General features: G+C 39.9%; 1 protein-coding gene across 5 annotated transcripts in view; it reads left to right on the top strand.

The window, feature by feature from the left end:
• The window catches only part of ZBTB8A (zinc finger and BTB domain containing 8A), a 66,901-nt gene that overhangs the window by 19,795 nt on the left and 25,027 nt on the right, over positions 1-22,079 (top strand). The window contains exon 1 of one of the 5 annotated variants that reach the window (XM_077898665.1): positions 8,976-8,997. The exons of the other annotated variants lie outside the window; for them this stretch is intronic. The gene's annotated coding sequence lies outside the window, so the exon portion shown is untranslated. Of the gene's footprint in view, positions 1-8,975; positions 8,998-22,079 lie in introns of those variants that run through there. 5 annotated transcript variants of the gene reach the window in all.

Here is a 22,079-nt window from a genome sequence, read left to right as displayed (position 1 = left end):
TATGAATGTTTTCTTTCCAGTTTGGGGCCAGTATGAATGAAGCTGCTATGAAAATTCTCGTGCAGGTCTCAATGTGGACATATGTTTTCATTTCTCTTGGGTAAAAACTTAGGAATGAAATTGTTGGCTCAAAAGTAGATATAACTTTATTAGAACTGCTAAGCAGTTTTCCAGAGTGACTGTCTCATTTCATATTCCTTTTTTTTCATTTCATATTCCTGCCAGTAGTGAGATCCAATTTCTCCACATTCTTGTCAATACTTAATATTGTCCATCTTTTTAGTTTTAGCCCTAATAGTATGTATTTAATGACTTTTTTTCTAAAGATTTAATTAATTTATTTATTTGGGGAGGGGAGAGAGAGACAAGCAGACTCCATGCTGGGCACAGAGCCTGAGGTGGGGCTTGATCCTATGACCCTGAGATCATGACCAGAGTTGGAAGCTTAACCAACTGAGCCACCCGGGTGCCCCTGTGACAATGAAATTTAATTGTTTTTTTTTTTTAAGATTTTATTTATTTATTCATGAGAGACAGAGAGAGAGACAAAGAGGCAGAGACACAGGCAAAGGGAGAAGCAGGCTCCATGCAGGGAACCTGACACGGGACTCGATCCTGGGACTCCAGGATCAGGCCCTGGGCCAAAGCCAGGCGCTAAACTGCTGAGCCACCCAGGGATCCCTAATTGTGGTTTTAATTTGCATTTGCTATATGAAGAATGTTAGAGATACCTGGGTGGCTCAGTTGGTTAAGCATGGGACTCTTGATTTGCGTTCAGGTCATGATCTTAGGGTCATGTGATGGAGCCCCTGGTCAGGCTCTGGACTGGGCATGAAGCCTGCTTAAGATTTTCTCTCTGCCTGCCTTTCCTCCCCATGTTTGTGCATGAACTTGTGCCCACACAAGCTCTCTCTCTCTCTCTCTCTCTTTTTTTTTTTTCTCTCTCTCTTTAAAAAAAAGAAAAGAGGGCAACCCTGGTGGTGCAGCGGTTTAGCGCCGCCTGCAGCTTGGGGCGTGATCCTGGAGACCCGGGATCGAGTCCCACGTCAGGCTCTCTTTGTGGTGCCTGCTTCTCCCTCTGCCTGTGTCTCTGCCTCTCTCTCTGTCTCTATGAATAAATAAAATAAAAAAATCTTTAAAAAAAATAAAAATAAAAATAAAAAAAAGAAAAGAATTATGTTAAACATCTTTTAATGTGCTAATTTGTATATCTTCTTTTGGGAAATGTTCAAATCATTTCAATCATTTTCTAATTGTTCATTTACCAATGTCATATAGTTTGTCCTATTATTTAGTTGTTTGATGTCTTTATATATTCTGGATACAAGTCTTTTGTCAGGTATATGTGTTGCAAATACTTATTCTAATTCATGGCTTGGCTTCTCATTTCCTTAACAGTATGGTTCAAAGTGCAGAATTTGTCAGATTTTTCTTTATGCCCAAGATTTTTGTGTGCAATAAGTCTTTGTCTAGGGGCACCTGGCTGGCTTGGTTGGAAGAGTGTGTCATTCTTGGTCTTGGAGTCATGGATTTGAGCCCCACGTTGGGTGTAAAGATTGCTAAAGTAAATACACTTAAAAAAAAATAAAAAAGAAGAAGGGTGCCTGTGTGGCACAGTCTGTTAAGTTTCATACTCTTGATTCTACTCAGGACATGATCTCAAGGTTGTGAGACTGAGTCCTGCCTCAGGCTCTGTGCTGAGTGTGGAATTTCCTTGGGATTGTCTCTCCGTCTCCTTCTACCCCTGCCCCCTCCCCCACTTTCTCAAATAAATACATAAATCTTAAAAAACAAAAAACAGAAAAGGGTTCTTGGGTGGTTTAGTCAGTTAAGGACCAACTCTTGATTTCAGCTCACTTAATGATCTCAGGGTCGTGAGATTGAGCCCTGTGTTAGGCTCTGCACTGAACCTGCTTGAGATTCTCTCTCTCTCCCTCTCCTGCTGTCCCTCCCCCTGCTCATGCATTCTCTTGAAAGAAGGAAAGAAGGAAGGAAGGAAGGAAGGAAGGAAGGAAGGAAAGAAAGAAAGAAAGAAAGAAAGAAAGAAAGAAAGAAAGAAAGAAAGAAAGAAAGTCTGCTTACCCCAAAGTCCTGTAGATTTTCGCCTGTTTTCTTCTAGAAATTTAACTTTTACACTTAGTCTTGTGATCCATTTTGAGTTAAAATTTGTCCGTGGTGTGAAATAAGGGTCAAGGTTCATTTTTTCCCTATAATGGTTACCCAGCTGTTCTGGCACCATTTGTCTGAAAATTCAGTTATTGTGGCACCTTTTAAGAAATTTGATAAAATTGATAATATATTTGTATATTTCTGGACTCTCTTCTATTCCATTGATCTATGTGTCTTTCCTAATGTTAATACTACATTGTCAAGGTGCCTGGGTGGCTCAGTCAGTTGAGTGTCCCGACTCTTGGTTTAGGCCATGATCTCAGGGTTGTAGGATCGAGCCCCCAGGTGTGCTTTGCACTCAGCACAGAGTCTGCTTGTCCCTCTCCCTCCATTTCTCCCTGCCATCCATCTCTAAAATTAATAAATAAAAAAATCTTTAAAAAAAATACTACACTGTGTTGGTCACTGTAGGTTTTTGTTTTGTTTTGGTAACTGTAGTTATATTAAATCTTAAAACCTGGTAAGGCAAGTCCCTTTTATTCTTTTCAACATTGTTTTGGCTATTCTAGGTCCATTACATATCCTACAAATTTTAGAATCAGCTTGGTAATTTCTACAAAAAGAAGCTTTTTGGATTTTGATTGAGATTAAATGGATTCCATAGGATAATTTGAATAGAACTGACATATTTACTATTTTGGTCTTCTAATTCATGTATATGGCCTCTCTCCATTTATTTAGATCTTTGACATTTCTCTCAGCCATTTTGTAGTTTTCAGTATGCAGAGTTTTCATATATTTTATTAAATTGATCCCTGGGTTTCATGTTTCTTAATGTTCTTATGAATGCATTTTTAATTTCATTTTCTAATTGTTCATTACTAACTTATATAAGTAGAAATAATTTTTTAAAATACTTATTTATTTAGAGATTCCTGGGTGGCTCAGCGGTTAAGTGCCTGCCTTCAGCCCAGGGCATGATCCTGGAGACCCAGGATCAAATCCCATGTCGGGCTCACTGCATGGAGCCTGCTTCTCCCTCTGCCTATGTCTCTGCCTCTCTCTCTCTCTCTCTCTCTCTCTCATGAATAAATAAATAAATCTTTTTTTTTAAGATTTTATTATTCATGAGAGACACAGAGAGAAAGAGAGGCGGCGACACAGGCAGAGGGAGAGGGAGAAGCAGGCTCCATGCTGGGAGCCTGACGTGGGACTCGATCCTGGGTCTCCAGGATCATGCCCTGGGCTGAAGGCGGCGCTAAACTGCTGAGCCACCGGGGCTGCCCTAGAAATAATTTTTATATGTTTATATGTTTATATCCTGTGACCGTGTTAACTTCAGTTACTAGTTCTAGAAGAGTCTTTGTAGATATCTGGGGATTTTCTATGTACGTGATTTCTCCTGGGATTTATTTATTTGTACAGTGAGTAAACAATGACAGACTTTTTCCCTTCCTTTTCACTTTCTTTTATTTCGTTTTCATTTCTTATTACATTAACCAAAACCTCCAGGTCAATGTTGAATAGAAGTGTTGAGAACTCAAATCTTTGCCCTGTTCCCTACTTAGAGGGGAAAGCAATCTTTTGCTTTTTGTAGATGCTCTTTATCAGGCTGAGGAAGTTCCCTTCTACTCCTAGAGTTTTTATCATGAATATGTGTTTATTTATTTTTTTTATGAATGTGTGTTTAACTTTTCAAATGCTTCTTCTGCATCTATTGATAATCATTTTTTTCTTATTTATTCTGTTAACATGGTAAATTGTGCTGATTGATTTTAAACTGTTAAACTATCTTGCATTCTTGGAGTAAAATTTTGATTTGCTAATATAAAGTTACACATTTTTTGTGTCTGTGTTTACAAAGGATATAATTATGTAGTTTTCTTTTCTTAGAGTGTCTTTGGTTTAGATAGTAATACTGGTCCCGTAGAAAGAGTTGGGAAATTTTCCTCCTTTCCTGTTTCCCGGTGTTTGTATGGGATATGTATTATGTCTTAAATGTCTAATAGAATTTAATATTGAAGCCATTTGGGATTGGAGTCTTTTTGTGGGCAGATTTTATTTATTTATTTTTATTTTATTTTATTTTATTTTATTTTATTTTATTTTATTTTATTTTATTTTATTTTATTTTATTTTATTTTTTAAGATTTATTTATTCGTTTATGATAGAGAGAGAAAGAGACAGAGAGGCAGAGACACAGGAGGAGGGAGAAGCAGGCTCCATGCAGGGAGCCCGACTGCGGGACTCGATCCCGAGACTCCAGGATCGCGCCCTGGGCCAAAGGCAGGCGCCAAACCGCTGAGCCACCCAGGGATCCCCTGTGGACAGATTTTATTTATTTATTTATTTATTTATTTATTTATTTATTTATTTATTTATTTATTTATTTATTTTTAAGATTTTATTTATTTATTCATAGAGACAGAGAGAGAGAGGCAGAGACACAGGCAGAGGGAGAAGCAGGCATCACACAGAGAGCCCGACGCGGGACCCGATCCAGGGTCTCCAGGATCACACCCCGGGCTGTGGGCAGATTTTAAATTACATTTTCGATTTCTTTAGTATTATGTTTCTTTAATTGACATGGCTAGTCAGACTTTTTATTTTCTCTTTTATCAGTTTTGACCATTTATATCTCTTAAGAAATGAGTTCATCGGACTCCCTGGGTGACTCAGTTGGTTAAGTATCTGACTCTTGATTTCGGCTTAGGTCATGATCTCAGGGTGGTGAGATTGAGCCCTACATTGGGCTCTGTGCTGGGCATGGAACGTGCTTAAGATTCTCTCTCTCTCCCTCTTCCTCTGTCCTCCCCTCCCTCTCTAAAAATTGTTTTTAATTTAATTTAAAAAGTATTCATTTTATCTAAATTGCTGAATTTATTGGCAAAGAGTCATTCATAAATTTTTTTTATTAAGATTTATTTATTTGTTCATGAGAGACACAGAGAGAGAGAGGCAGAGACACAGGCAGAGGGAGAAGCAGGCTCCCAGCAGGAAGCCAGATGCAGAACTTGATCCGGGATTCCAGGATCACTCCCTGAGCCAAAGGCAGATGCTCAACTGCTCAGCCACCCAGGCGTCCCTATTTTTTGTTTTTTTAAATATCTGTAGGATCTATAATAATGTATTCCCTCTTTTATTCCTGATATTGGTAATTTTGAATTTTTTCTTTTTTTATTAATTGGTCATGTTAGATGTTGATAAATTTCATTGATATTGATATGTTTTATTGCTGTTGATCAATTTATTGATATTGGTATAGAGAACTAGCTTTTGGTTTCATTGATTTTCTTCTCTCATTTGCTCAGTTTCTTTTTTTTTTTTTTTAAGATTTTATTTATTTATGAGAGAGAGAGAGAGAGAGAGGCAGAGGCAGGCAGAGGGAGGAGCAGGCCCCATGCAGGGACCCCAACGATGTGGGACTTGATCCTGGGACTCTAGGGTCACTCCCCCGCCAAAGGCAGGCGCTCTACTGCTAAGCCACCCAGGCGTCCCTCATTTGCTCAGTTTCTATTTCATTTATTTCTAATCTTGTCTTTATTTAATTTTTTTCCTTCTCCTTATGTTGGGTTTAATTTGATCTCCTTTTTCTAGCTTCTTATGTAGAAACTTCACTGAGTTTTAGAACTTTTTTCTTTTTTAATATAAGCATTTGAAGCTATACTTTTCCTCTAAACACTGCTTTAACTGCAAACAAGTTTTGATATATTGTCTTTTCATGCACTTCAAAATATTTTCTAATATTGCTTGTGATTTCCTTTACATGTAGGTTATTTAGAAGTTTAGTCTTCAATTTCCAAATTTGGGGGTATCTTCATTTGCTATTGATGTCTAATGTGATTCCATACGATCAGAGAATATACTTTATATGATTGCAATTCTTTAGCTATATTAAAAGTTGTTTTATGGCCAAGTCTGTGGTCTGTCTTGGTAAATGTTTGAAATGTACTTTAAAAGAATGTGTATTTTGCTGCTGTTATGTATAGAGTGTTCTGTAAATGTCAATTTGGACACATGGTTGATAGTGTTGGTTGAGTGTTTTATATACTTATAGATTTTTCCATCTGTTCCTTCTATCTGTTTCCTAAGAGAGGACTGTTGAAATATACAATAATAAATATGAATTTTAGTATTTCTCTTCACTTCTGCCAGATTTTGCTTTCTGTATTTTGAACCTCTGTTATTTGGTACATAGATATTGTTGGTTATATTTTTTCAGTGAATTAATATTTTTATAATTATAAAATCTTTTTAACTGTCTACTTTGTCAAGTATTAATATAACTATCTCTCTTACAATTAGTGTTTTCATGGTGTCCTTTTTACATTTATTTACTCTTAACATCTATATCTTTATAGTTAAGGTGAATTTCTTATAGATGGGCATATATTTGATCATTTTTCATCCAGTCTGATAATCCTTTTAAGTGGAGTTCTGAATATTTGCATTTAATATAATTATCAGTATAATTGGATTTAAATGTAACATCTTCCTGTTTGTTTTTTATTTATGTCATCTGTTTTTGTTCCTCTTTTCCTGCATTTCCTTATTCTGCCTCAGTAAAGAATGTTGAGTAATTTTTGTATTCTCCACTTTATGTCCATTTTATCTCCACTGTTGGGCTTATTACTTTAATCTCTTTTACATTTGATGGTTATTCTAGGGGTTACAATATACATTTCCCTCATCACAGTATGCCTTTTACTTATAACTCATCACATCACACCATTTCTTATATAACAGAGTCTGGCAAACTGCAGTCTTCAGGTCAAGTCTGGTTCCCTACCTGCTTTTATAAATAAAACCACAGCCATTCATTTACATGTTGTTTATGGTATATTTTGTGCTACAGTGGCAGAGTTGAGTGCAAGAGACTGTTAGCTTGTAAAACCTAATATATTTACCATCTTGCCTTTTACAGCAAGTTTGCAAACCTCTGATGTATAGTGTATTTCTGTTTCTCCTCTGATGTATAGTATATTTCTGTTTCTCATCTTTTCTTCAAATATTTTTCTGCTTCCATCTTTTCCAGAACCTCAACTACAAACATATTAAATCATTTGATATTGTTCCACATGTCACTAAGGCTCTTCTCATTTTTTATCAGACCTTTTTTTATACCAAATAATCCATTTTTATGTCTTCACATTCATGGATTATTCTTCTATATTTCGTAACCTGCTATTCTTAAGCCCATCTAATGAATTTTTTATTTCAGATATTGTATTTTTTGTTTCTAGGAATTTTACTTTATTATTTTTTATATCTTCTATTTCTCTATATTATTCATATTTTTCTTTAAATTTTGAATGTATGTATAATTGTTTTTACATCTTTGCTAAGTCTAGCATTCATTTCTGGGTCTATTGATTAATTTTTCTTCTGATCCTAAACAGGACTTTTTACACATGTCTAAGTAATTTTTGATTGAATGATGGACAAAGTAAATGTGTTTTTGAGTGTCTGAATTTCATGTCTTTAAGACTTGAATTTTTGGGGATCCCTGGGTGGCGCAGCGGTTTGGCGCCTGCCTTTGGCCCAGGGCGCGATCCTGGAGACCCGGGATCGAATCCCACATCGGGCCCCCGGTGCATGGAGCCTGCTTCTCCCTCTGCCTGTGTCTCTGCCTCTCTCTCTCTCTCTGTGACTATCATGAATAAATAAATAAAAATCTTTAAAAAAAAAAAAAAAAACTTGAATTTTTGGTTTGTTAGTTAAGTTGCTAAGTTAGTTGATGATTTGGGGATTCCTGGGTGACTCAGTGGTTTAGTGCCTGCCTTCGGCCCATGGTGTGATCCTGGATTCCTGGGATTGAGTCCTGCACCGAACTCCCTACATGGAGCCTGCTTCTCCCTCTGCCTGTGTCTCAGCCTCTGTCTCCGTGTCTCTCATGAATAAATAAATAAAATCTTTAAAAAAAAAAAAGTTAGTTGATGATTTAAGGCTTGTTTTTTAGTTTGGGGGACAGTTCTAGAATGATCTTTACTGTTAGGTTAGTCCTACTAAGGTATTACTATTCTGGGGTCTCTATTTAATGCCCTGAGTGTTCAGTGAAGAGTTCTTACTGTGGCTGGTCAAAACTTTCCTCTTAATTCTCTGTGAGCTCTGAGAATTTTTCTGCTTAGTCTCTTTACTCAGACTCGAAGTGTCACACCACACGTGGAGATTAGTGTTTAGCACAGATTTAGGATACTCCTTTTTTTTTTTTTTTTTTTTTTTTTCAGATTTAGGATACTCCTAAACAGATTTATTGACCCTCTTGCCTGTGTAGTTGTCTCCTCTGGTATATATATTTTTTTAATTTTTAAATTTTTTTCTTTTTCTTTTCTTTTTTTTCCCTCTGGTACATATTAACCTACAACTTCCAGGTACCTCAGCCCTTGTGAACTTAGCTCCCGCTCCCTTCTGCTCTTTATATAGGCTCCACACCCAACATGGTGGGGCTTGAACTCCCAACCCAGAGATCAAGAGTCACATTCTCCTTGGACTGAGCCAGCCAATCAGGTGCCCCTGTTCAGTCCCCTTTTGATTTCCACATCCAGTATCATAATCCAGAAGACTAAAGTGGTTGGCTTACTTCATTTGATCCTCAGAGATCATAGTCCCACTTTTCCTGTTTTTTTTTTTTTTTATTGTCAAGAACATTATTTTCACATATTTTATACAGTTTTCTAATTATTTATAGCAGTATGCCAAGTCTAGTACCAGTTACTCCAACATGACAAAAACCTAAGAATTTTACTTTAGGAAATAGTTTTCTAACTTTTGCATTTTTTTAAGTAGTCTTCATGCCCAGCATGGAGCCCAGTATGGGGCTTGAACTCATGACCGAGATCAAGACCTCAGCTGAGACCAAGAGTCGGACATCTGACTGAGCTACCCAGGTGCCCCTACTTTTGCATTTTAAAAAATATTTTATTTATTATGAGAGACAGAGAGAGAGAAAGGCAGAGACATAGGCAGAGGGAGAAGCAGGCTCCATGCAGGGAGCCCGATGTGGGACTTGATCCTGGGACTCCACGATCATGCCCTGAGCCAGAAGGCAGACGCTTAACCGCTAAGCCACCCAGGCATCCCTTAACTTTTGCATTTTAAAGATACCTATCACCTGTGATAACAATAACTTTCATCCTTTCCAATTTCCAACATTCATACTTTATATTAAATTATCTTGCCTAAGTCATTGGCTAGTGCTTCCAGGACAATGTTAAATAATAGTATGGATATTTTTCTGGTATTTTTCCCTAAGGGTAGATGGAAAGCACTTTTTTTAAATAAAGATTTTATTTATTTATTCATGAGAGACACAGAGATTGAGAGAGGTAGAGACACAGGCAGAGGGAGAAGCAGGCTCCATGCAGGGAGCCTGATGTGGGACTTGATCCCGGGACTCCAGGATCACGCCTTGGATCAAAGGCAGGCAGGCGCTAAACTGCTGAGCCACCCAGGGATCCCCTGCTAAAGCACTTTAAAGAGATAACATCTCTCGACACCTGGGTGGCTCAGACGTTGAGTGTCTGCCTTCAGCTCAGGGCCTGTTCCTAGGGTCTAAGGATCGAGTCCCACATTGGGCTACCTGTGAGGAGTCTGCTTCTCCCTCTGTCTATGTCTCTGCCTCTCTCTGTGTGTCTCTCATGAATAAATAAATAAGGTCTTAAAAAATAGTAATAAATAAAGAGAGAACACCTGGAGTTAATGAAAGTGTTGGAGGAAAAAAAAGATACTCTTCAGTATTGGTGAAGATATAAATTGATATAATATTTTGGGAAGGTAAATTGTACTCACTCAGCAACTCCATTTCTAGGAATCAGGTTATTTCACAAGTGCTCAAAGATCTGTGTGCAAAGGTATTCATTGCAGCATCATTTATAATAGCAAAAAGTTGTAAAGTCATGACCCATGACCATGTTTCAAATGAGAATAGAGGAATTATTAGATTTTAACTGACAGGACATGATAGTAAAAAATTGGGTATTGATCTGATGCTTCTCTAGCAATATTCCCGGGTGTCTTGTTTTGGCAAGTATATGACACAGCCCTGAGTATGTTTTCTGTTAGCATAGTATTCTTGTTTCTCTGTGCTCTGGAGACATACACGAACTCAGAAAAAGCTGAGTCCATACAATAAGAATGCAAAGGCCTCAATCTCTAACCATGTGATTCAATCTTTTTTATATAATAATTTCTGGATTTTGAAATGGGATTTTGAAGCCTACTATTAACTAGAATCTGGATTACATTAAACATGGACGAAACTTCATTATAGACATAGCTTCTTGAGCATTAATTTACTAGAGTGCTCTTCACTTCTAAATATGTTTATATTTATAAATTTGATACAGTACTGAATTGTAGTTAATGCATTTTTAAAATAACTGCCCAGGCAGTTCAATATAGTTAGCACTAATGAGAGCTGATTTAGCAGATTGTATGTTCCTGAGTTTGAGAGGGCGCTCTAATCTGTTTGTGTTCCTAGGCCATGGTCTCCCCTTCTGTCATTATTACCTGTTTGCTGAATGATTTTAACCCATAATGACTTATCCCAGGTATGCAAGTGTTAAGGCCAAAGTTACTATAAGAGTGTTACACATAGATAGTACCTTAGATTTTAAAATGGGTATTTTACAGTGGCTTGAGCCAGGGAAACACCTTCAAAAAACTTGTCAACTGTTAATTAGAGACTGGTGGAAGACTTCTGACATCATGGAAAGTACCATAAAGTTATTGTAGCCTGCAGAGAAATGATTCACAACTATGTAAATGAATGAAGCTAAAGGAAACTTTGCCCACAGGTATGCTAGGACTTTGGGGGATACAAAGGAAAAAGCAACTGCAACATAGCCGTACCAGAGACTATGCTTTAGTGATATCTTAATCTGCATTGCTCTGAGTACATTAGATTAATGTTTCCATTGATAGAATTGTGTTCTCTCTGCTAAATAGAGTATTCTTTTTTTTTTTTTTAAATGTTTATTTATTTATGATAGTCACAGAGAGAGAGAGAGAGGCAGAGACACAGGCAGAGGGAGAAGCAGGCTCCATGCACCGGGAGCCCGACGTGGGACTCGATCCCGGGTCTCCAGGATCCGCCCTGGGCCAAAGGCAGGCGCCAAACCGCTGCGCCACGCAGGGATCCCTAAATAGAGTATTCTTAAATGGGCTACAGTTGCAGCCGTGGATGGTGTCACAAATTAGGAATAAATAATTCGTGTTCACACATTATAGAAACTCAAATTTCAACAGAAAAGGAAATGTACTGGCTCTTGTAACTATAAACCTAGAAGGAACATCGGCTTTAGACATTGCTGGGGCCAGGAATTAGGATAATGTCATCAGGACTCTAGAACAGTTTTGTCTGGCTTTCCTCTGTATTAACATCACTCTTAGGTGGGTTTCTCACTTGTGGAAGGTAATTTTTTGTAGTCCTAGGCTTTTATGATTGTTAAGGCCCATGCCCTCCTACAGTAAGAGCTTCATTCTCTAGCTTCCATGATACACCCTAAAGGAAGACTCAGACTGACCAGTCTGGTCATGTGTCCATGGAGTCAGCAAGGCCAAGGAATGAGCAGCACCACCAAGTTGTGGAAGGAATCCTGTGCTGAGGAAGAGAAAGGGGGTGCTGTGCACACAAAAACAATAGAGGTCTAAGTATAATAACAGAAATGGAAGGAGGATCATGTAGAAGTATACCTGAAAGGTTATAGGTAACATGACTTCATGCCTGTGATCTGATTTTTACATATTCTGGGGGGAAAAAATCGAAGCAGAGAGAAGACAGAAAATTAGCAAAATTTTAAGTGTGAAAGCCAGTTATTAAGTACGCAAGCATTCCTAATATTACCTACCCTGCTTTGGTAAGTGTTTAAAATTTTGCCTAAAGAAGTTAAGGGCAAAAATAAACACCGTTTCTAATCAACTAGGATTGTTTCTAAGAAATTAAAGGTAAGAGAGACTCTGAGAGGAATGATAATATGTCATTTGTCCAGAAGGGGAAGTTTCAGGATAGATCCTTTTCTTAGACAGCTGATTTATCTATTTTTGGTCCTAGAAATGTTATCAGTCAGGGTTTAGTCAGGAAAACAGAAACCATTCTGGATATTTCGAAGAGAGGGAATTTAGTATATGAAGTCAGTTCCAAAAGTCTAAGAAAAGCTAGAACAGCAAAATGGAAAAGAAGGCCCAGAGAAAGCAAGAAGGATTTTAATTATACCTCAGAAGCTGCTGTGCCCCTCACCTGGAGCCCACAAGTCTGTGCTGGCTGCTGGGCAGTTGAGCTGCTGTTGTGGTCAGTTCTGGGTCTGCCAAAGAGGTGCCACTTTTATCAGAGATGGAAAGTCCAAATGATAGAAAGGCTATGGAGTCCAGAACCACCCACCCCTATGCCACTATATCCAACAGCCAGCAGCCACTGACAATTGCTGAATTTCCACCGCCCAAAACAGGAAACTTCTTTTCCTTCTACTGATTTCCTATCAGTGCTTCCTATTGATAGGATCAAACAGGAACCCAGCTGCAAGGAAGGAAGCCTGGGAAATGTCATTTGCAGAATTCCAATTCCATCAGTAGAGAGTAGAGCATGGCAGGCATTGAGCGGAGAGACATGTAAATATCCAGCATAGTCTACCCTCTGGGCAGCTATATACATCACTCTTCCCATATTTAAAATTCCTTTTTTTTAATAAGATTTACTTATTTATTTTTAGAGAGAGAGTGTGTGCATACATGAGTGGGAGGGGCAGAGAGTGAGAGAGAGAACATGTTAAGCAGATTCCTTGCTGAGCACAGAGCCTGACATGGGGCTCAATCTCACAACCCTGAGACCACAACCCACTGCACCATCAAGGCACCACCCCACCATTTTTAAAATTCTAAACAAATTCACGAATCTGCTTTACAATATGTAACTATCCTTGGTACCCCCTTCCCCCAAAAAAACCCTTAGCCTCTCCCAAAATGGGAGATGTTAATTCCACTTTTAGGTCAGTTATAATCAAATTTAATGGAATTGGGGGACACCTGGGTGGCTCAGGGGTTGAGCATCTGCCTTCAGTTCAGGTTGTGATCCTGGAGTCCTGAGATTGAGTCCCACATCAGGCTCCCTGCAGGGAGCCTACTTCTGTCTCTGCCTCTCTTTCTGTGTCTCTCATGAATAAATAAATAAAATCTTTTTAAAAAAATTAATGGAATCAGGACACCTAGGTGGCTCAGTTGCTTAAGCATCCAACTCTTGATTTCTGTTTGGGTCATAATGTCAGGGTTGTGAGATGGATCCCTGAGTCAGGCTCCACACTGGGCATGGAGCTTGCTTAAGATTCTGTTTCTCTCTCCCTCTGCCCCTGTCTCCCTTAAAAAGACTTTTTAAGTGGAATTATGTGATGTTTCTTTGTGAGAAGTATTCCTATCTTGGGAGCTAAGACCTTGTCAGGTACCAGAAGTAAAAATTCTGTAAGTGAGTTATTAGAGGCCAAAGTGAAAACACTTCCAATCCTTGATTTCTATTTTTTTGAAAGATTTTATTTATTTATTCAAGGGGGGGTGTGGGCAGAGGCACAGGCAGAGGGAGAAGCAGGCTCCATGCAGGGAGCCCGATGTGGGACTCGATCTAGGTCCCCAGGATCAAACTCCGGGCTGCCGTGGGCGCTAAACCGCTGCGCCACCGGGCTGCCCCAATCCTTGATTTCTAAAATTAAATATTGTAACTATGGAAAAAATAGCATTATATATTGGTCTGTGGTTACAAGCATATAGCACCCCTATTTCTCGGGGTATCATCTCTCAAATGGGGTCATATCGGAGTATTCCATTGGTTATTCTACCATTTTATCAGGTGAGCTGCTTCTAGGTGCCAGAGTAGATGGCAGGCTTCATGGTAGCCAGGGAAGAGGCTGGCTGACAGCCACAGAACAGGTCATCTTGTCCACCTGATTTCTGAAAGACTCCTCTGTAGTGGGTACCCTTTATTAAATATTCACTTGAGCACTAAGACTTTATACGCTGTGGCCACTCCAAGAGGTATATTCCCCTGCCTTTTCTGCACATACCTCTTCCTCACATGGCCACCAGTCCTTCTATCCAGTTCTTCCTAAATCCTTGATTGTTTGGCCAACTTGTTAGCCATTGTCCACGGATCAAGGTAAAATTTCTGCCTGTTGTCTATTTCTTCTATCTCTTTGTCCATGCAGAGTGGACAATCAGATGCTCCCTGGGGAGATTTCCTTTACCAGTATCTTTTGGGGACACTCCTGATTGGAGCTGTGATGCTTCTGCCATCCACTCCCAGCTGCTGCCAGTATATTGTGCAGAACCATCTGTAAATCAGACTTTAATTTCTTCTTCCTCAGTCAGCTAGTTTAGAGAACTCAACAACCATATGTGTGAGAGGAGGAAAGGCAGCAGTATACTAGGAGTAGGAGCTGTGGCATGTGCCCCCTGCTCATGAACTTACTTGTAGGTTCAGGACCTGTTCGGTCCAACCTTGTACATAACATTTCACCTTGATGATGGAATGCTGCTGCACATGCCCACACGTACAATTTGGTGCATCAGTAACACCCATGATAGGCAACTCAGGCATAGCCACCTGATGTCCCTGGTCAGGCATAAGAGGACCTGGTGGCATGCCAAAAACTCTTTTGCAAAAGGAGAATAGTTATCTGTTAGAGAGGTATGATGGTTAATTTTATGTGTCAGCTTGGCTGATCTACAGTGTACTCAGTAATTTGATCAAATGTTATTCTGCGTGTTTCTGAGAATGATTTTGAATGCATTTAAGTTTCAACTGATAGTAAAGCAGATTGCCTTCCCTAATATGGGTGGGCTCATCCAATCAGTTGAAGACCCAAATAGAACAAAAGGCTGATCCTCCCACCAAGTAAGAGTATTTCCTCCTTCCTGACTGCCTTGAGCTGGGACATTATTTTTTTCCTACCTTTGGATCAAACTGAAACATTGGCTCTTTCTGGGTCTCAAGCCTGCCAGTCTTTGAACTGGAACTCACTCCATTGGTTCTCCCAATTCTCAGACCTTCAGTCTTGGACTGAAACTACACTGTCAGCTCCCCTGGGTCTCCAACTTGCCAACTGCAGATTTTTGGACTTATTTTCCTCCAGAATCATTTGAACCAATTCCTTAGAATAAATCATATATATATATATATATATATATATATACATATATATATGCCTTCCATTGGTTCTGTTTCTCTGGAGAACCCTAATACAAGAAGTACTGAATTTTCTCTCAGATTTTCTCTAAGGGCTATAATTCTCCTATTGGGGCTGATCATAGGCTCCATACAGCATCCCCTGTTTATCACAGACCTCTAACACCACTCCTAAGGCCAGTGTAGCAGAACAACTTGCACTGTAGCAGAGCAACTTGCACATCTAAAACCTTCTGCAGAATCTTTTCTTGCTCTGGGCCACAATTAAAACTCACCATCTTATGAGTTCCTCAGTATATAGGTTGGAATAGCACCCAAATGAGGTATAGTTCTTCTTCTTCTCCTCCTCCCCCTCCTCCTCCTCCTCCTTCTTCTTCTTCTTCTTCCTCCTCCTCCTTCTTCTTCTCTTCCTTCTTCCTTCTTCCTTCTTCCTTCTTCCTTCCTCCTTCCTCCTTCCTCCCTCCTCCCTCCTCCTCCTCCTCCTCCTCCTCCTCCTTCTTCTTCTTCTTCTTCTGCTTCTTCTTCATTTATTCATGAGAGACACAGAGAGATAGGCAGAGGGAGAAGCAGGCTCCATGCAGGGAGCCCAATGCGGGACTCGATCCCAGGACTCCAGAATCATGCCTGGGGCCAAAGGCAGATGCTTAACTGCTGAGCCAACCAGGAGTCCCTGTAGTGTTGCTTCTGAACCAAAAGATTCCTACAACTTACTTTTTATGGTGAGTGGCATAAAGTACAACAGTTTGTCTTTCACTTTATCATGGGCTAATCTCAACTTGTCCCAGATCGTGTGACAACCCCCCCTCTAAAAATTTCAACAAGGAGGGAGGACCCTCAATCTTCATGGTCTTTGTCTCCTACCTTCTGCCATGCATTGATCTTACTAAGTATTTAGGATAGCTTCTGCATTCTGCTCAATATGTCCAGTCAGCATGATATCATCAATGTGTGATGTCCATGATGGGTAAAAGCAAACTGCTGCTCATGTTTCTTGCTAATTCATATAGAGACAAAAACATCTCTCCAAGCCAATGGCTGTATTCCAGATGTTGGCTACTATGTTGATTTGTTCCAATGTAAAGATCACATCTAGAAAACTGCTATAATTAGAATTATTCATTGATTAAGGACACTGTGATCTACAGTCAGTCTCCAAGACCCTTCTACTTTCTGTAGAGGCCAAATGGGGAATTAAATGCAGAAGTGATAGGAATCACCACTGTAACATCTTTGAGGCCTTTGCTGGTGGCACTAATCTCTGCATATCCCTCAGAGATGCAATATTGGTTTTAGTTTATACTGGTAGGGAGAGGAAGTGAAGAATTTATATTTGTTCCTTCTTACTGTAATAGCCCTCACACCATGATCAGGGAGTAAATGTGGGGCTTCTGGGAACTGTACTTTAGAAAGTGTAGAAATAACCATAGGTCAGATCAACTCAGGCCAGAACCCCATTTATCAATTGACCTGAATAAGCCCCTCCCTTGACTGGTGGGTCACAGTGGTGTTAAGGTACCCAGGGATTAACACCAACTCAGAACTAATATCTGGCAATCCCTGGAAAATCTAGATATTTTTACTTTCCTAGTCTTCAGCCATCTAAGTACATGCTTTCATTTACATTAATTTAGTAATGACTTACTAGGACAGTATTTCAAGTCTCTTTGAGGAAGACATGAAGAAAATGTTCTAGTATATACTTGTGGTAGTATAGTATCCTTCTTCAATTAAAGGTTCAATAAATCCAGGTCTGCGGGCACCTAGGTGGCTCAGTCAGCTAAGTGTCTGACTTTTGGTTTTGGCTCAGGTCATGATCTACCAGTTGTGGGATTGAACGCCACATTGGGCTCTGTGCTCAGTACAGAGTCTGCTTTAGATTTTCTCTCCCTCTCCTTCTCACCCACCCACACACACTCTCTCTCAAATAAATAAATAAATACAATCTTTTAAAAATAATAATCAATCAGTCAATCCAGTTCTGTAAATTAGTTTAGGTCTGAAGTATATATGACAGGCTATCTTGCTCCAAAATTGGTAAACCAGGTCATAGTCTTGCTCAAGAGACCTAAAGTTTTTTTTTGTTGTTGTTGTTGGTTGGTTGGATGTTTTGGTTATATAGATCAATTTAATGTGTTAGTAAGCTGTTCATCTAGATAATTCCTAGAGACAACATGATCAACTAGCCATCACCAAAGATCTACCCCTGCTGTGTATATGGTAATTGCATACACATTGTCTCTGGCATTTAACTACTGTCACTTGGCCTTTGTCACTCTGGGACCTCATCATCCCCATTTCAGTGAAGACATCTCCCTTTGTGTCATTTCCATCCTATAGGTGACAGCCACAATATCTTAGTGAAGGAAGTATTCTCTGGACATCTGGGTTTCTTCCTCCACATTAGGCCAGAAGTTCTAGCTTCCCAACTTCACTGAATATAGTCCACCCTTGAGTTCAAGTTGTGGTCTGCCCATGAAACAGATTTTTATTTTTTTATTTTTATTTTTTTTTAATTTTTTATTTTTATTTTATGATAGTCACAGAGAGAGAGAGAGAGAGAGACAGAGACATAGGCAGAGGGAGAAGCAGGCTCCATGCACTGGGAGCCCGAAGTGGGATTCGATCCCGGGTCTCCAGGATCGTGCCCTGGGCCAAAGGCAGGCGCCAAACCGCTGCGCCACCCAGGGATCCCGAAACAGATTTTTAGAACCATTCCCAAGTATTTGAAGTAACACATAAAATCCACAATCTCTGGTAAGTATACCTGTATGAATAAATCCAGCCTGTTGCAACATTGTATACCTCAGAATCCATTACAAAACATATTCCCATGTTTGTGCCAAGGTGAATTAGGAAGTCTTGCAATATTTTATGTATAAATTATCTCCTCCCACGTGATACTTTTTCATTATCCCCCTAGGAAATGCTGATTCTGGCTATGGTCTGGTGGCAATGAGGGGTGGTAAATTGTGTCTGGAGGAAAATTGGCATCCCCTTGCAAGGTCATTGCCTCAGGTGTGTTATTAAAGAGTCTTCAAGCGAGGGAAGGCTAGTCTTCTCAGACAAAGGAGATACTGCTCCCTGGCAAGGAGGAGACTCGTGGGATTGTAGGGCTTGAGTTTCTCAGATCATCCGAATCTATTCAAATGTTCCCATTCCCAATCTCAGGCTCTCTTTCACAATCAATGCCCATCACATAAGACACTTGGTCAGATGTAAAATAAACTCATGTTGGAATTTTACAACCCACACAATTATAATTAGTATCTAGGTTTTAGCTCTAGCTATCCTTTGGCTTCACAGAGTTTCCTTTAGGGCTACTGTTAAGGTTCTCTGGTTTTCTAATGGTGACTTGAGCTGACTTTAAAACTTGGAGTTTATCATTGCCTTCCTGTAAGTTCCCTAGTACAGACAGAAGCAACTCATCTGATGAGGATGAGTCCTTGTAATCATCATTACTAATATCGTGGTAAAATACAGCAGCTCCTTCCCCGCATCACCCAGAGTGTTGCTGTTGCTTTCAGTAGGACTTCACCTTAAGCAAATGTTGATAAGTAACCATAATGCTACCACATGACCTGTATTGCCAACATTTCCATTCTTCGGTGACAGTAAGGCCATCATTCTCTTTGAGCTCAAAACAGTCAGCAGACCAATCCCAGAACCCTATTTGGAAAAGTCCATTTCCTGAGACCTTTTCTGTTACTAAGATTATATAGTAAGAGTCCTATCCAGAAAACAAAAGCCATTCTGGATATTCCAGACAAAGATAATTTAGTACTGGAAATGATACAGGTGTGGGAAGATGTGGAAAAGCACAGATGAGGATGGGGGCTGGAGGAACAAAAAGAAGGGAATGATACTCAGAGATCATAGACTGCTAATGCCCCTGGAAGCTGGAGCCAATGAGCATGTACCTCCTGTTGCACTTTTGGAGACAGTCAGTCCTGGATCTGTGGAAGAGGTACCACTCTGACCAGAGCTGGGACCACCAGAAAGATTCTGCATCTGTCTGAGCTGCTGTGTCCAAAATCATGCCACCCTGCTGCTACTACAGCAACCACCAGCAAGTAAAAGAGCTAGAGCAGCAAGTTTCCCTCTTGTTCTGGTCCTCTGCATCCCATATTCCATATCCTACAGGAAGCCAGCTCATGAGAGATCCTGGGTAATGTAGTTTGCAGCCTCTCAGCCCCATCAGAGCAGAACAGAGTCTCAAAACACAGTTTGAGGGCTTAAAAACAATAGGTGAATGACCTGTACAGAAACCAAAATCAATTGCCTTAGTTATGAGGGCCCTGCTTTTTTACAAGGGCAAAGAACAAACTTCTTCAGCCATAGATGGGGAGGTTAAAGAAAAATGGCAGCTTGTCCTGCCTGTCAATGGCTGTAGTCTACCAATGAAGCAGTTTCCCACGAGAAATCCCTTAAATATTTACTGGGTATCACTATGCTGTAAGCTGAGCTCATGCTGTTACACTTTAATCTTGTGATTTAGGTGCAAAGTATAAATTAGAGTGGACCAAAAATCAGATGCACAATTTCTTTTAAAGATTTTATTTATTTTTTTTTATTTTGGAGAGAGAGAGCACAGCAGGGAGGGGCAGAGGGAGACAGAGAATCTCAAGCAGACTCCACACTGAGCGTGGACCCAACTTGGGGCTCAATTTCATGACCCTGAGATCACGACCTGGGCTGAAATCAAGAGGCAGACTGAGCTACCCCATCAGATACACAGTTTTATATTAACTACTGTAATTCTACTGTATTTCCCAGATCCTCATCATTTTCACAAATAATGCTATTTTACTTAGAGTATCAAAGGCATCTGAAATGAACTCTGATATCATCTCCTTAGAGATAGGTACACTTCTTTGTTCTCTCTTCCTTTTGCAAAGAAAAAGGTCCCCTCTCCTCCTACCCCTCACTAATCCTTTCCGATGCTAACCATTTTAGTGTCTTCTCAAATCTCATTCCTCCCTGCTTTACCTGGAAATTTATTTCTTCAGGAACTTTTTTCTTTCCAGAATATTCAAATTCTTCTTCAGCGCTGACCACAACACTGTCCTCCTTATTCTTTCCCTTTACAGCAGAATTCTGTGAAGAGTTGTGTGTCTTTGTTCTTCTCATCCCATTCTCCCTGAAACCCACACAGAACGCGGGTGCACACATGCACCGCCCCCCCCAACACACACACCACTGATGTATCCAGTGGTTGATTCCTAGTCCCTGTCTTACCAAAGCAAACACAGCTGATCACCCCTTCTCCTTGAAATGCTTTCTTCACTTCCAGGATGTCTTCCTGGCTTTCTGGTTTTCCCCTGGTATCTTTGCATGATCCTCATCCCTCTGTTCCCTCAATGTCAGAAGGCCAGGAGCTCACCTCTATTCTTTGTGGCCTGCCTCCTTTGATAATCACATCTAGTCTCATGACTTTAAATACCATCCAAATGCTGATTCCCAGTCTCACATCCCCAGGCTGGACCTATCTCCTCAACTCTACTCATATATCCAGCCTCCCACCCTCTATCTCTTGTTGGATGGATAACAGGACACGTGAAACTTGTCCAAACTTGAGGGGCAGAGACCAGTCCCCATGGGTTCCTCCCTTAGACTTTTCCATTTTGGCAAACAGGACCTCCACTCAGCCAGTACTCCTGCTGCATACCATGAGGCCACTTTCGTTTGTTGTCTTGCTCTCCTTGCCATGTGTCTGTTACCTGGTCATCGTGGTTCTCTGTGTGTGTCCACATGCATGGGATTTACCTTTTCCCTTTTATCTATCGAAGTCTTTTCATTCAGCCTCTTAAACTTATTCTTAATCCTATCTTGGAATTATAGCTTGCTGGACTATCTGACACTGAGGATGGAGTGTCTGGAGTATCTGACACTGAGGATCCAGCTGCCAGTGGGTATTTTACTTTAGGGAGTAGTCTTGTGACTGCCCTTTGACACGGTCTGCCGTTGGCCATTTTCCCAAGCCTCAACCTTCTCCTTCAGAGGCCCTCTGTTTCTCCTTCTGCTTCCCAAAGATGGTGCTCAGGTCTCTCCAGTCAGGAGACAATTTCCCACTTTGTTTTCACGATTAAACGTATCATCTCACTCCCTATCAACTCTCAGTTAGGAGGCTGCTTAAATTTGCACACAGTGACTACTGTTGGCAACACTTAACAATACTGATGCTCACTTAATTGCCTGGAAAGCAAATTCTTATTGAAATTTAAAATAAAAAAAAAAGTTCCATTCCCCCCCTCCCCCAAGGAATTAACTTTTCACTAGAATTTTTAAGAATAGAGTTAGTGTTTTTATATGTTTTTATAGCACTCTCATGTCTGAAAAAGCACTGGCAATGTCTTGGGCATCAATTCATCATTCCTCTATGAAACCAACTTTGATTCCTTTCATAGTTAGGAGTAAATTTTAAAGAAAAGTTACACTAATAATTAGATGAAAATTATCAAAAAATTCAGAATCTTTAGAAATAACTTATAAACTGGGATTCTCTGGCTACAAGTAAAAGGAAAGCCAACTCATATTGGCTTAAGAAAAATGACATTTATTGGGTCAGGTAAGTGAAAAGTCCAAGGATGGATACAGCTGAAGGCATGGCTGGGACTAGGGCTGGGGTTGGTAAAAGGCAGCCTGTGGCTGTTTTTGTGAATAAAGCTCTATTGGGACACTATCATACCCATTGCTTCTCCTATTGTCTGTGGCTGCTTTCATGCTACTGTGGAGAATTGAGTAATATAGTGGTGAAGCTGAGGAGGTGAGAGAGACATCTGGCCCACTGTGATGTGTATTTTTCCT

This window comes from Canis aureus, chromosome 5 (genome assembly GCF_053574225.1).
Source record: "Canis aureus isolate CA01 chromosome 5, VMU_Caureus_v.1.0, whole genome shotgun sequence".
NCBI lineage: Eukaryota > Metazoa > Chordata > Mammalia > Carnivora > Canidae > Canis > Canis aureus.
This window is presented reverse-complemented; position numbering and strand designations above follow the sequence as displayed.